The following is a 14,568-nucleotide window of genomic DNA, read 5'->3' as shown; positions in this document are numbered from 1 at the left end:
CAGATATAACCAACAGAATTCAGCTCTGGAGTATAATACAGGATAAGTAATGTAATGTATGTACACAGTGACTGTACCAGCAGAATAGTGAGCGCGGCTCTGGAGTATAATACAGGATAAGTAATGTAATGTATGTACACAGTGACTGCACCAGCAGAATAGTGAGCGCAGCTCTGGAGTATAATACAGGATAAGTAATGTAATGTATGTACACAGTGACTGTACCAGCAGAATAGAGAGCGCAGCTCTGGAGTATAATACAGGATGTAACTTAGGATCAGTACAGGATAAGTAATGTAATGTATGTACACAGTGACTGTACCAGCAGAATAGTGAGTGCAGCTCTGGAGTATAATACAGGATAAGTAATGTAATGTATGTACACAGTGACTGCACCAGCAGAATAGTGAGCGCAGCTCTGGAGTATAATACAGGATAAGTAATGTAATGTATGTACACAGTGACTGTACCAGCAGAATAGTGAGTGCTGCTCTGGAGTATAATACAGGATGTAACTCAGGATCAGTACAGGATAAGTAATGTAATGTATGTACACAGTGACTGCACCAGCAGAATAGTGAGTGCAGCTCTGGAGTATAATACAGGATAAGTAATGTAATGTATGTACACAGTGACTGCACCAGCAGAATAGTGAGCGCAGCTCTGGAGTATAATACAGGATAAGTAATGTAATGTATGTACACAGTGACTGTACCAGCAGAATAGTGAGCGCAGCTCTGGAGTATAATACAGGATAAGTAATGTAATGTATGTACACAGTGACTGTACCAGCAGAATAGTGAGCGCAGCTCTGGAGTATAATACAGGATAAGTAATGTAATGTATGTACACAGTGACTGTACCAGCAGAATAGTGAGCGCAGCTCTGCAGTATAATACAGGATAAGTAATGTAATGTATGTACACAGTGACTGCACCAGCAGAATAGTGAGCGCAGCTCTGGAGTATAATACAGGATAAGTAATGTAATGTATGTACACAGTGACTGCACCAGCAGAATAGTGAGTGCAGCTCTGGAGTATAATACAGGATAAGTAATGTAATGTATGTACACAGTGACTGCACCAGCAGAATAGTGAGTGCAGCTCTGGAGTATAATACAGGATAAGTAATGTAATGTATGTACACAGTGACTGCACCAGCAGAATAGTGAGCTCAGCTCTGGAGTATAATACAGGATAAGTAATGTAATGTATGTACACAGTGACTGTACCAGCAGAATAGTGAGCGCAGCTCTGGAGTATAATACAGGATAAGTAATGTAATGTATGTACACAGTGACTGCACCAGCAGAATAGTGAGCGCAGCTCTGGAGTATAATACAGGATAAGTAATGTAATGTATGTACACAGTGATTGTACCAGCAGAATAGTGAGCGCAGCTCTGGGGTATAATACAGGATGTAACTTAGAATCAGTAGAGCAACAGCAGAATTCAAGTAATTTTTAGTTTTTATCTGTGCACAGTGATGGGGTAGATGTTGCTGGTCATGATGGGTGGGTGTTGGTAATGGCACTTTATGAATCATCCATTGAGAGGAGAATGAAGTTGATTTGAGTGTCAGATTAAGGCTTGCTGTATTTGAATATGTATATATATATATATATATATATATATATATATATATATATATATATATCGCTGGTCTTATAGAATGTATTCTCATTGCTATGGCTGCTGCTTGTCTCCATGGTTCCCTGTCTATATAGATTCTTACGTACGATATCATATATATTCCTGTATGTATCACATGTAATATTCTTTGGATGTTACTGACAGATAATACACGGGCTCACATCTATAGTCTCAGCCTCATATTACTGCGCCATATTATCAAAGTCAAGATCTTCTGTTACATCCAAGACTGCAGAGACATCTTCATATAGAGCCCCCAGTTTACACCGTATACAGCGCCCTATAAACTATGGGATTTCACTCCGTACATTATGGCTAGCCCATATTTCTGTGAGGCTCAGAAAACCCCTTTCCGTGTAGGATCCCTGAGGGGCAGCACCACTGGGACCAACAACTGATCATCATTAGAGATAAGCTGTCAGTAGTGGAGGTATTGATGGGTCAGTGGTCTTATCTATACAGGTGTTATCTTCTATTGTAATCCTGTCTGTGATGTAAATGAAGTGACTGCTGCAAAGAAAACCCCTACAGAATTACTAAGTGTCTGTCTATTATTAGGCTTAGCGGCCAGATTGAAAATTGCAGGATACATTTTTTTGAACTAAATCTAGATAATGACGTGAAAAATTACAAATAAAATCATCAAAAATTCTTAAAAAATATATATTTCACACAAAAAAAATTTGGTTTATAAAATTGGCCATTTTCGGGTGACATTCCCTTTAAGTTTTTCAGCATTCTCCATACAATATTGGCACCCCATTGCAGGTTTTCTGCTTTGGACTATTCCTATTTGTTAGAAGGTTCCTTGTCCATGAGCTGATCACAGAATGGGGTAACCCGGCCATGTTTAGATTTCCTGCAGCGTCCCCGCAGGAGAAACTGAGAATTGCACAATATCCATTCATGTCAGTGTAATGCAGGACAGGTCAGGTCACTCTTTGTGACACTGTATCAAGACCGTAAAAAAAATCTCATGGAGAAACATCAGCCTCTTGTTTCACGAATAGAATGCCGGAGTGAGAGTGATAAATGACACACTGCAAAGTATATACAGTATATGGTTTTCCCAATGTATATGCCATAAATGTGGGCCCACAATAAGTATCACATGACCTCAGGAGGGGCTCGCGTTATTACAGCATACTCTGCGAGTCTTATAGTCATGCGTTCCCTATTCTCCTGTATCCAGGGAAATCCCTATTGATGACGATGACGGAGAAAGACAACGCTTGGGGTCAATGAGGAGCGGGTAAAGGCCAAATGTTTACCGGTAGGTGTCAATCTAGGATTTATTACACCGCAGCATTGGTATTAACCTGTAAAGACGACAGATGATATCTCATCCTGCTCCTTGTGTACGAAACAGATGCAGCAGAGCCGAATAAGTCATCGATTTTATCCCCATCGCTTTTATTTCAACCTTATAACACAATGTACATAGCGCCAAATGACAAAGTCAGCTCAACTCAACTAGTTCTACAATATAGACTAGAGATTCAGCAGAGCCGACTGTGTCATAGACTCATAACATGCAACAGCAGTCCTATGTAAAACCACATAGAACTCATTATAGCGCAAGACATTGTAGCAAATGACAAACTCGGCTCAGTTACTTATAGAATGTATGTACAGATGAAGCAGAGCTGATTGTGTTATACACTTCTAACTTGCAACAGTATTACCAATAACATATTGTATCACAACACATTGTATCTAATGACAAACTCGGCTCAGTTAATTATACAACGCATGCTACAGATGAAGCAGAGCTGACTTCTAACTTGTAACAGCAGTCCTATGTAAAACCACATAGAACGATATTAAAATACAGCGCGCTGAATGACAAACTCAGCTCATCCAACAACATCAACACACTGTCATCATTGTCGTATATTCCACATGTGCACATTATGTGTCAGTATATATACTATACATACATATGTGTAGTAGAGCTGAGTTTGTCATGTCACGCCTCTTCATAGTATACCAGTGATTTTTTTTTATATAGGACTGCAGATGCATTTAATAAGAGACCAGCAACAAACACAGCCCTGCTACATCTGATTATAGACAATGTAGTCCTGCCGCAACCACTCGCAATCCATTATACCAAGTGACAAACTCCACTCTGCTGCTTCCGTTTTAAAATTGTAAGCTAAAGGGGTAGTTAAAGGTTCTAGTTTCTTCAAATGATAGGGGATATCTGTATGATCAGGGGGTCCAAAGATTATGAGCAGGGGGTCTCGTGTCGGCCCTAGGAATGGGGTGCAGCTTGCACATGCTCAGTACAGCTCTATTCATCTCTATGGGACAAGGCTGAGTAATGGACAGATCCAATAGGGGTGAAAGCAACCTGTTCCTTCAGTTATATGAGACACATGGACCCCAATCGGAGGGGGACACATGGATCCCAATCGGAGGGGGACACATGGACCCCAATCGGAGGGGGACACATGGACCCCAATCGGAAGGGGACACATAGACCCCAATCGGAGGGGGACACATGGACCCCAATCGGAAGGAGACACATGGACCTCAATCGGAAGGGGACACATGGACCCAAATCGGAGGGGGACACATGGACCCCAATCGGAAGGGGACACATGGACCTCAATAGGAAGGGGACACATGGACCCAAATCGGAGGGGGACACATGGACCCCAATCGGAGGGGGACCCAGTGTTCAAATCCCCACTGATCATAGAGATATCACTAGAAGGATCGGGTGTAGTAACTGGAATACCCCTTTAAGACATTGCAGCCACTGGTAACCTATAAGGGTACCCCCAATCTGTGCCATATGACAAACTCCACTCTGCTACCTCAGTTTTATGTGCACTTTTCATAACGTCTTGAGTGAAACCACCAATCACCTGCCATCTTTATGATAATCCGCTGTTCCAGATAACAAACTCCTCTCTGCTACATCTGTCTTATGCACATTGTTGATACCTCTCGAGTCAATTCCTGAGCTAGCGCTGTCTTCCGCCGTCCTATACCAAACCAATGGCCACCTATCGCCTTTGAACAACCGCTAGCGCCATAAGACAAACTCAGCTCTGCTACACCTGCACATGACTAAGTTGCCCTCCATCCGTCTATAGGAAATAACGTCGGCCATGATGGTAAACGACCCTCCATGGACTTAACGCCTTTAAAAAACCATTCTGTTCCTGCGAGGCGAGCGCCCATTATAATACAGAGCGGCGCATTATAATACCGCTGATCCCACACATCATCTGTTAGAAATATTCCTGTCTATTGGTTCTTGCAAAACCAATAAGAAGATATTAACCCACATTTTCATCGCGCCGGCTGCTTACTTTGAAATGTTTTTCCAGATCACACGCCGCGCGCCCGTATCACCCAGGCACGCCGATGTGTCGGAATGATGTTTCCTGCTCGCCGTGCCTTTAATAGCACTGCAGTGTTACGATGAGACCCCCTCCCCCCCCCCCCCCAACCGTTACGGCTTCCAAGAAAATTCAATAAAAATCCATTTTTATTAGACCACGGGGCACAACAATGTAGAAAATATCACCCAATTTCAATTAGGGATGTAGCAGAGCCGAGTTTGCCCTGTAGCGTCATTGACTCTGACATCGCGATGGCGGGGGGTTTTCCTTTACATTGAGGATATCATGTTGCTACGAGGCCTGAGGGCGAACATAGAATTTTGATGTAGTCGAGCTGAGTTTGTTGTCGGACATAGGGCTGCAGGGAAAACCGTGAGGGCTCAGACAAGAGAGTAACGTGCATAGATAGAATGAAACAGCAAACCCGGCCTTGTTCTATTTGTTCATTAGACGACTAACTCAGCTCTGCTACATGAGTATATTATTGTATTATATATTAATATTAATATATTATATACTCAATATAAAAGATGGAGAGACAAACTTAGCTCTGCTATAGCGTTCTATCACCTGTACACTATACTATACTCAGAAAGGGTATATGGGGCCAAATTGATGATCCCCCCCGAATTATCCCAATGTAAGATATAAGAAGGAGTTAAATGACAAACTCAGCACTGCTACATCTGTATATGACAGGTGCATAACGGGACAAAGGGTGCACAGAGCTGTATGACCCTAGTCCTGCAGCCAAAAAACAGGAGCGAAACGGTTAAAAGACACATCCAGCTCTGCTACATCTCTATAGTCTTCATTGTTTAGAAGTGTGACCTTGAATTTTTGTCTTCTTTCTCAATGCACGAAATAATAATGAGTCATTTTGAAGCCGGTTGGATGCGCCGGTTACACTACGTCCAATCCACCAATCCATTTTTCAGACATAAATTACATTTTGTTTTTCCGCCGTTGCTATGAAATTTGTATTCAGGACATGCTCCATTATGAAGGCTGGTAATAAGCCGAGCAGATGGAGCAGAATGGAGTTTGTCATGGGCGCCGGATTCATAATATAAGACATACAGTGTACAGGTAGAGCGGACATAGCGTGTAGGATACCCCATAGCCGCGATGAGTTTGTCATTACCTAGCACTGCAGGTAAACCTACTGCATGATCGTAACTCTGTGAGCAATCTTGGTGCACAAAAGACATGTCTCAATGACAAACTCACCTCTGCTACGTCTCTCTAGACACTAGTTATGGCTAGTGTTCCGGATAACCTAACATAATATGTAGCCGGAGTGCCACAGGATCCCAAAAACAGCCCCTAAAACCGATAAAACCGACTCGGCTCTGCTACATCTATAGATTATATTCAGTAGTTGATATAGAGTTGTAACATATTCCGCTCTCAATCTGAAAAGTAAAGGTAAAATGAAGGAGATTTAAGGAGAAAGAGCAAGCCAAGGAGAGAAAGACACCAGAGGAATGATGAACTTCTTCAAGGAGCTGTCCAAGGTGCTGGTACCCAGAGCTGCTGCCTGTCAATGGGGATGTATAGGGGATGGAGCCAAGTGAGGAGGACAAACCCTATAGATGGTGAAGGCAAGACACATGGATGATCTACTTAAGACATTACTCAACACGGCAATGGATCTCAAGGATTACTGCTAGCGACTGACCTTGCAGCACTAAGGATCCTATAGATTTATTGTGCGGTACCTATAGACTGGCTGGGGAGCCTATAGATGGAAATGTACAGTACCTTGCAGAAGGAGAGAGCAGCTCCGAGGGGGTATCAGTGCTCCTTGTATCCTCCAGCTCCCGGCTTAGATGCAGTTGAACCTCCCCATGGATTAGGCTCCTAGGGTCTGAGCCCCCATGTGCCCCCCCTGCGGTATCCGGTAGTCAGCAGACCCTTGTGGGGGGAGGAGGAGACAAGCTGAGGGGTCTTCTCACCACTCTCCCACCGCACACTGAGCTCTACTAAAGCAAGTCAAATGCTGGCACCTGCTCCCCCTGCCAGTGCTGCAGATCCACCAATGTGCTAGTGCCGGGGCTGCTACACAACATGCAGGGGCTGCTGATCACACAGGTGCCGGGAGGGGCCCAGGTGACATCTCACATCAGCCTATGTGACAAGTGCTCCAGGTCCTCATGCCTGAGCTGCTGCTGCTGCTGGATCCACTCCTACCCTCACACTGCTGACACTGCCTCCATCTCCTAACTCTTTCTGTGCCAGAGGACAGGGAACGTGGGGCTGTCAGCCCTCCGCCAGTAAGGGGGCTGCCCCTAGGTGACAGCTGAAGGGTGGCGGGGACAACGACAAATAATACCCAAAATAAAGTGCAATGATACATAGCAATCTTATAGTAACCACTATATATATAAATATAATGATACATAGCAATCTAATAGTAACCATAAGATATATATATATATATATATATATATATATATATAATGATACATAGCAATCTAATAATAACCACTGTATATATAATGATACATAGCAATCTAATAATAACCACTGTATATATAAATATAATGATACATAGCAATCTAATAGTAACCGTAATAAGTAATATATACATATAATGATACATAGCAATCTGATAATAACCATAATAAGTAATATATACATATGATACATAGCAATCTAACAGTAACCACTATATATATATATATATATATATATATATATATATATATATATATATTGGATTGCTATGTATCATTATATATATATATATATATATATATATATATATATATATATATATATAGTGAAACATAGCAATCTAATAATAACTGCAGGTAATATATAAATATAATGATACATAGCAATCTAATAGTAACAATCAATCAATCTAATAGTAACAATAGTAATAATCTAATAGTACAGTATATACTGTATATATTATATACAGTATATACATACAATGATACATAGCAATCTAATAGTAACCACAATAGTATATAAATATAATATATAGAAATCTAATAATATATCTAATACATAATAAATAAACTATATCATAAAATACAACAATAAGATCATTAAAAATGTCATAATCCTAGTAAATAAGAATCAGAATAATCTAAATATAATCAGAATAATCTAATAAAATAATTATGATATATTAATTTAGCTCTATATATCATATTAAAATACAATTTAGAATAATTATATTAGTATATAATACTATAATATACATGTACAACATGTAAAGTTAGAATCATTTGAATACTATAAAATAATAAAACAATAATAATAATAATAATAATAATAATAATAATAATAATAATAATAATACACATATAACATAAATAATTCGCACATTGATACAATAATGGCGTATTAATAATGTAATATAATAAATCATAGTAAATAGCAAATATGCTACAAAGTATAATTGTCATCATCATTAGGATAGAAGTCATCGCCTCAGAATAAAAAAAAATCCCTATTCCTCCTTTAGTAAGTGATATTGGCCGGTGTAGCAGAGCGGTGTTTGCCATTAGTCACTCCTGACAGCCCAGTTGGCAGATTTCCTCAGGTCTATAGGGATTCCTCCCCTTCATTGTAGTAATAGAACATATCACTACACAAGGTGTGACAGGTTCAGCTCTGCTACATCTGTGAATAAAATTATTATATTTACACCGTCCCTGATATCAAAGTTTTTCGATAACTTTTTAGTGCCACCAAGTGGTTCTGAGCGCTCCTTTATATCCTTGTACTGGGGATAGACTGAGCCACGATATGCCGGGAGCCCAGGGTAGGACGTTTAGGATTAGAACTACAAGTCCCAGCAGGTAGAATCGTATATTGGAGGATCAAGAAAAGCAGCCCATCCCTATGTAATGAATGAAGAACTACAAGTCCCATCATGTCTATAGAAATCCCAGAATCCCCCTTATAGGGACTACAAGTCTCAGCGGAGTCTACAAGGTGATTGTATCCTGAGACTTGTAGTTCTCCTCCCTCTTTATCGTTACATAAGACATTATTGTGGTCCCCTTAGACTTGAGGAGACGTTGGCGTTAATGGTTGCAATGCATGATGGGTTCTCAGCCAATTGCTATTCTGGACATAGTGTGACCCTATGACAACTCTTCTCTGCCCATAGCCCTAGACACATAGGTTATCTAAGACCACAGTGATCCGTTTCCTACATCCCACTCCTGTCCATGGCTGTGCACACTGACAACCTGTAGAGGGCGATATTCTTAAGTCCACAGCTCTCTACAAGGTCATAAGGAGGTGAAAGTGCAAATTAGATCAAGGATCTGCAGTCACATCACATAGCTATAGCAGAGGGGAAGGGGTTAAGATGCTACTATACCTGCCAGGAGCCTCCAGCCCATCTCCTAGGTCAGCAGCACCAGCCATCTGCGACCACTGAGCCATCCAGGACAGCAATGTCACCCCAGGACTGCGGAGGGGACCCACTGCTGCCCCCTAATTGGACCTGATCATGTGAGGATCTAATGCACCACAAATTGGAAGGGGATGGATCAGATAGACTGTGATCCTGCTGGGGGATGAGGCAAGGATTTGCCTGCGGCATCTCCTTAATCCTGCTGCAGATTGGCAGTCATGGCTGCGCCCGGGCAGGAGATGGACCTACTTTCCTGCCATGCATCCTGCAGCAGATCATGCAGAGGACGGGGAAGGAATAATGCAACTAGCATTGATCCCTGCCCGCACCACCCGCCATACACATGAAGAGACATTGATTTGTTCATCCCCTCATATCTCTCCATCTCTTCCGCATGTGCCAGCTGCTTGTGCCAGCTGGATCTCTGGGATTAAAGACTAGAACAATATAGCAGAGGCCGGCCTTGGCACTTGCCGAAATAATTCCTGTTATTAACCTTCCTATTCGGGGCTGATGACAGAATGTACAGAGAGATTTGGAGCCGCCACTTACTTGCATCCCCTTGGGGGGGGGGGGTGTCAACATTTAAAGGGGTCTTATTTAGGTTGGCATCCTGCGGTGGCCCCTAGAGTGCCCAAATCACATTTTTCTGGGATAAAACTATGGATGACTTATCCTAAAAATAGATCTGTAGGGTTCTAACACCCAGCACCCCAATCTGTAGGGTTCTGACACCCAGCACCCCAATCTGTAGGGTTCTGACACCCAGCACCCCAATCTGTAGTGTTCTGACACCCAGCACCCCAATCTGTAGGGTTCTGACACCCAGCACCCCAATCTGTAGGGTTCTGATACCCAGCACCCCAGTCTGTAGTGTTCTGACACCCAGCACCACAATCTGTAGGGTTCTGACACCCAGCACCACAATCTGTAGGGTTCTGACACCCAGCACCCCATTGTTCAACTGTTCTCCATAACTCATACACAGAGAATGGAGCAGGAAGCAGACAGCGCCGTTCTCGGTGTAGTGGCAGAACTGAGTCACTGCAGCTTAGGTCCCATTCATATGCATAGGAGGTGATCTGCAGTACCTGATTTGGCCACTACATAGAGAACAGCGCTGTCTGCTTCCTGTTCCATTCTCTGTGTATCAGCCACTAAGAACTGCTCATCAGTGGGGGTAGCGGGTGCCAGACCCCCACCGATCTGATATCGATGACCTATCCATTAATATTTTAGCTCAGAAATCCCCTTTAAGGGGTCCTAGCAAGGAATGCGACTTTTTTACTTTTCTAAATGTGGCATTGGAGGGGCAAGTTAAAGGTGTCGAGGCCATCAAGGCTGGTGGGGGCCCCTTTAGAAGTGATTAGGGGATGTACCCTTAATGGCGGTCTATGTGACGTTCACATATAGACTGGTTTCAGACATCAGTGGGGGCTGCAGTGTTAGGAGGAGGGGGCTTCCTAATGTACAAGTGCAGCCAGGTTATGGGTCTACTTATGCATTTCAACTTCTTGTTGGATGAGATGCCTTACACTGGGATTCAGTCTATGAATATAATGCCGAAACTGCAGTAAAAACCGACACAGACATTGGAAAACAAACCCGGAAGGATAAAGCAGATTTATTGATCACTAAGGAGAACTGTAAAGACTGTGACTTGTTACCCAGGCCTATCCCTATAGGATACCAGTACAGATCAGAACAGAATATTACTGCCATTATGAGTTAGTGACATAGATACATTTTCTACATATTCTGTAGATTGCAAACTTCTGCATGGATATGAATTGTTTGCAGCTTAATACTCATTTTAGGTCACATCTAGGTCAATGACGCTGTAAAATAAAGTGATTTCTTTCAATAATGTGCTAGCTCCAGGTTACCATAGTAGCAGAATGCACATAAAAACCTCAATGGAGCACATTTCATGGTAAAAGCTGAAAATCTATAGTCAATGCGATCACCGAGTTCAGCCTGTTATGTAACGGGTCGTGTATAAAAACGTTATAGGTTACAGCATGGGGCACATGCACCAAAATACAGAAGGGAAAAGTTACACAATAGAACATAGAAGACGTATCAAAGGTGAACGTTACACAATAGAATATCAAGTCACATGTCAGAAGGTGAAAGTTACAGATCTAAGTACGCAACAAATAATAAATAGGGGACATATCCGAAGGTGAAAGTGACAATAGATGAATAGAACATGGATCTAAGTAAGCAAAAAATAAACAGATCACATAGACAGGGGTGGAAAAGTTACACAATAAAACATAGAACTCATATCAGAAGGTGAAAGTTATACAATATAGGAATAGAACATGATGTAAGTGAGCAAATTATAATATATAGATCATATATCGTTACGATTGGCAGGAAACTATAAAAAAAAAAAACTAAATAATAATATCCTGCAGAGCCCAACTGGCCTCTGAGCCGCAGAGTACCCTGGTGTGAGCAAACCCGAAAGTTAATGTCACTGCCGGGCTACAAAACCATCTGGGTAAACACAAACTAAATAGATAATATCTCTGCAGAACAGAGCAGCGGCAAATGAATACAATAGTCTTGCAGTTACTCCACTGCAAAACAAACAGAACTCTAATCGTGTGCTCCCAGTTACTATACTGGGCTGCACCCACTATGGCCACCTGCTATTGCTGCACAGCCAGGAAGCTGTGAACTAAGTCCTATATGAAGAGCCTAAATTTCGGAAGACATAGATCAGTGCTGGGCCACACACACAGCCGCAGCACCACACACAGTGTAACCAGAAATGATTCTGAATTGAGGCTAGAGGAGAGCAAGTCTAGTAGTACAACAGAGCTAGGCTGACCAACTCAAGGTGTGCACTACCAGTTCCAATCAAACACACAAGACAGCCTGCTGCCCAAACAACTAATGGTGCAATTCTATCTCAGGGGAAATTCATCTAGCTATGGCCAACTAGAGAATCACACATGAACCCATGCACACAACACAACAAAACAGCATTGAGAATCTGGTAAGAGGCTAGGGCAGCAGGTTGAGTCACCTGCCTCATTAAATAGGGGAAGGGCGGTCCCAAGCAGCCCAAGCCGGGCGCTCACTGGTCGAAACCCCTGTCAGTCAGACGACTAACCACACCCACCTGGCAAGGACTTAACCGCTGCCATGCTGGACTGAGCAGTGACAGCGGAACAGGCCGCGACTCTGATTCCTTGGCCGCACCTGCCGCACAGTCCTAACACGTGTACAGAGGTGAGAGTTAAACAACAAAACATAGAACACATGACAGAAGGCGAAAGAGGAAAAAAGACATATCAGAAGGTGAAAGTTACAAAATAGAATAAAGACATAAGTAACGAAAAAATAATAAATAGATCACATATACAGAGGTAAAAGTTATACAATAAAACATAGAACACATGACAGAAGGTGAAAGTTACTAAATAGATGGCTAGAACATAGACCTAACAAAAAAAAAAAAAAAATAGATCACATATATGGAGGTGAAAGTTACATAATAGATCATATATCAGAAAGTGAAAGTTACACAATAGAACATATATCAGAAAGTGAAAGTTACACAATAGAACATAGATCAGAAAGTGAAAGTTACACAATAGAACATAGATCAGAAGAGGAAAGCTATACTGTAGAGCAAAAAAGACATATCAGAAGGTGAAAGTTAATTAATATTATTATTAATTTTTTTTTAGAATTTCATTTGAAATAATTTCATTTAGAAATCAATGACAGCATCAGATCTAAAAAAAAGTTGGGCCAGGGTCAACAGTCTATAAACATCTGGGAAGTGAGGAGACCCATTGCTGGAGTTTTGGGAGAGGAATGTCCTCTGTAGACTCTAGCTTCTAGCATTCCTGGGTCTTCTTTGACAAATTCATTTCCTAATGCACCCAATGATTTCTATAGATGAAAGGTCTGGTCTGCAGGTGGACAATTCAGCCCTGGACTCTTCTTCTGCCATACCATGCTGTTGTGATGGTTGCTGTATGTGGTTTAGCATTATCTTACTCCCATATACAAGGTCTTCCCTGAATGAGACATTGTCTGGATAGAGATGGAGGAGCTGATAATAAGCTGGAGGGTCCCTTTCCTTTTGAGACGGCAGGATACCGTTTCTATAAAGAATTTCACATTTTAGTTCATCTGACCACAGAATAGTTTCCCATTTTGCTTCCATCAATTTTCAATAAGTTTTGGCCCAGACAACATTTCTGCATTGTGCTTCTTCTTCTTTTCATGATACAGCTTTAACTTGCATTTGTGGATTGAATAATAAACTAGACAATGATGTTTGGAAGTATTCCTGAGCCCATAAGTGAGACCTTTGATTCATCCGTGTTTGCATTCCACCTAGGAGCACAGATCCTGAGCATCCAGTGTTAACCACTCTGGCAAGGGATCAGTAAGGTGGGAATACACACAGATTTTGTTACTTTATATGACTATCTGGCACCTGTGGATTTTGCTGTCGGTCTATTGCAGATATCGAGCAGAATTTATCAATCCATTTGCACCAGCTTGATGTGAATAATATTCTGAAGCCAATGGACCATTATCACTAGGACATATGGAAGGTCCAGAGAAGAGAATCTTCAGCAGAAGAAGATTCATATTCAATTTATTTTCAATGCAAATCAGGCTGCAAAAATAGTCAAGTCCTGCAGAAATGTTAGATTTGCATTGAAAATAAAAGGTTATGTGCCACGAGCGATTATTTAGGAGACCGTGATTTGTCTTGTACCAGATTTGCTCATCCAGGCACTTGAGATTCGGGTTATCCTTCCTCAACGACATATTACAAGCAAATATGTGCAAACTCTTGACCTTGAAGGGTGTGTATATTTTTGCAACCATTATTTTTTATTGTTTAATTTTACATGAAACGACTTTGCATTCAGTTTTGATTATAAAATCTCCCTTTGATTTATTGTCTACATGTATGCACTGAGGAGCAAAAGGGTAACAATGTTCTTGTGACTTTCAGGCTTCATATCGCCCCATTCACTACAGGTAGGAACGTGAGTCTCCCATCATTGTATAGACAATCCTCGTGACTATCTCATACATAAATGTGGCTTGTAACTATTTAGCATATGGTCAGTTCTGCACATTTTTGTTATTGTTACTGTTTTGCTCCTGGTGGTGGAAAAAGCTT

At 41.5% G+C, this 14,568-nt stretch overlaps 1 protein-coding gene across 10 annotated transcripts in view; it reads right to left on the bottom strand.

Annotated features, from left to right (window-relative positions):
• The window catches only part of GRM5 (glutamate metabotropic receptor 5), a 282,158-nt gene extending 274,996 nt beyond the window's left edge, over positions 1-7,162 (bottom strand). For all 10 annotated transcript variants that reach the window (XM_075266190.1, XM_075266188.1, XM_075266191.1 and 7 more), the window contains exon 1: positions 6,779-7,162. The gene's annotated coding sequence lies outside the window, so the exon portion shown is untranslated. The remainder of the gene's footprint in view (positions 1-6,778) is intronic.
• Between the last annotated feature and the right edge of the window lie 7,406 nt (positions 7,163-14,568).

This window comes from Leptodactylus fuscus, chromosome 2 (genome assembly GCF_031893055.1).
Source record: "Leptodactylus fuscus isolate aLepFus1 chromosome 2, aLepFus1.hap2, whole genome shotgun sequence".
Classification (NCBI taxonomy): Eukaryota; Metazoa; Chordata; class Amphibia; order Anura; family Leptodactylidae; genus Leptodactylus; species Leptodactylus fuscus.
This window is presented reverse-complemented; position numbering and strand designations above follow the sequence as displayed.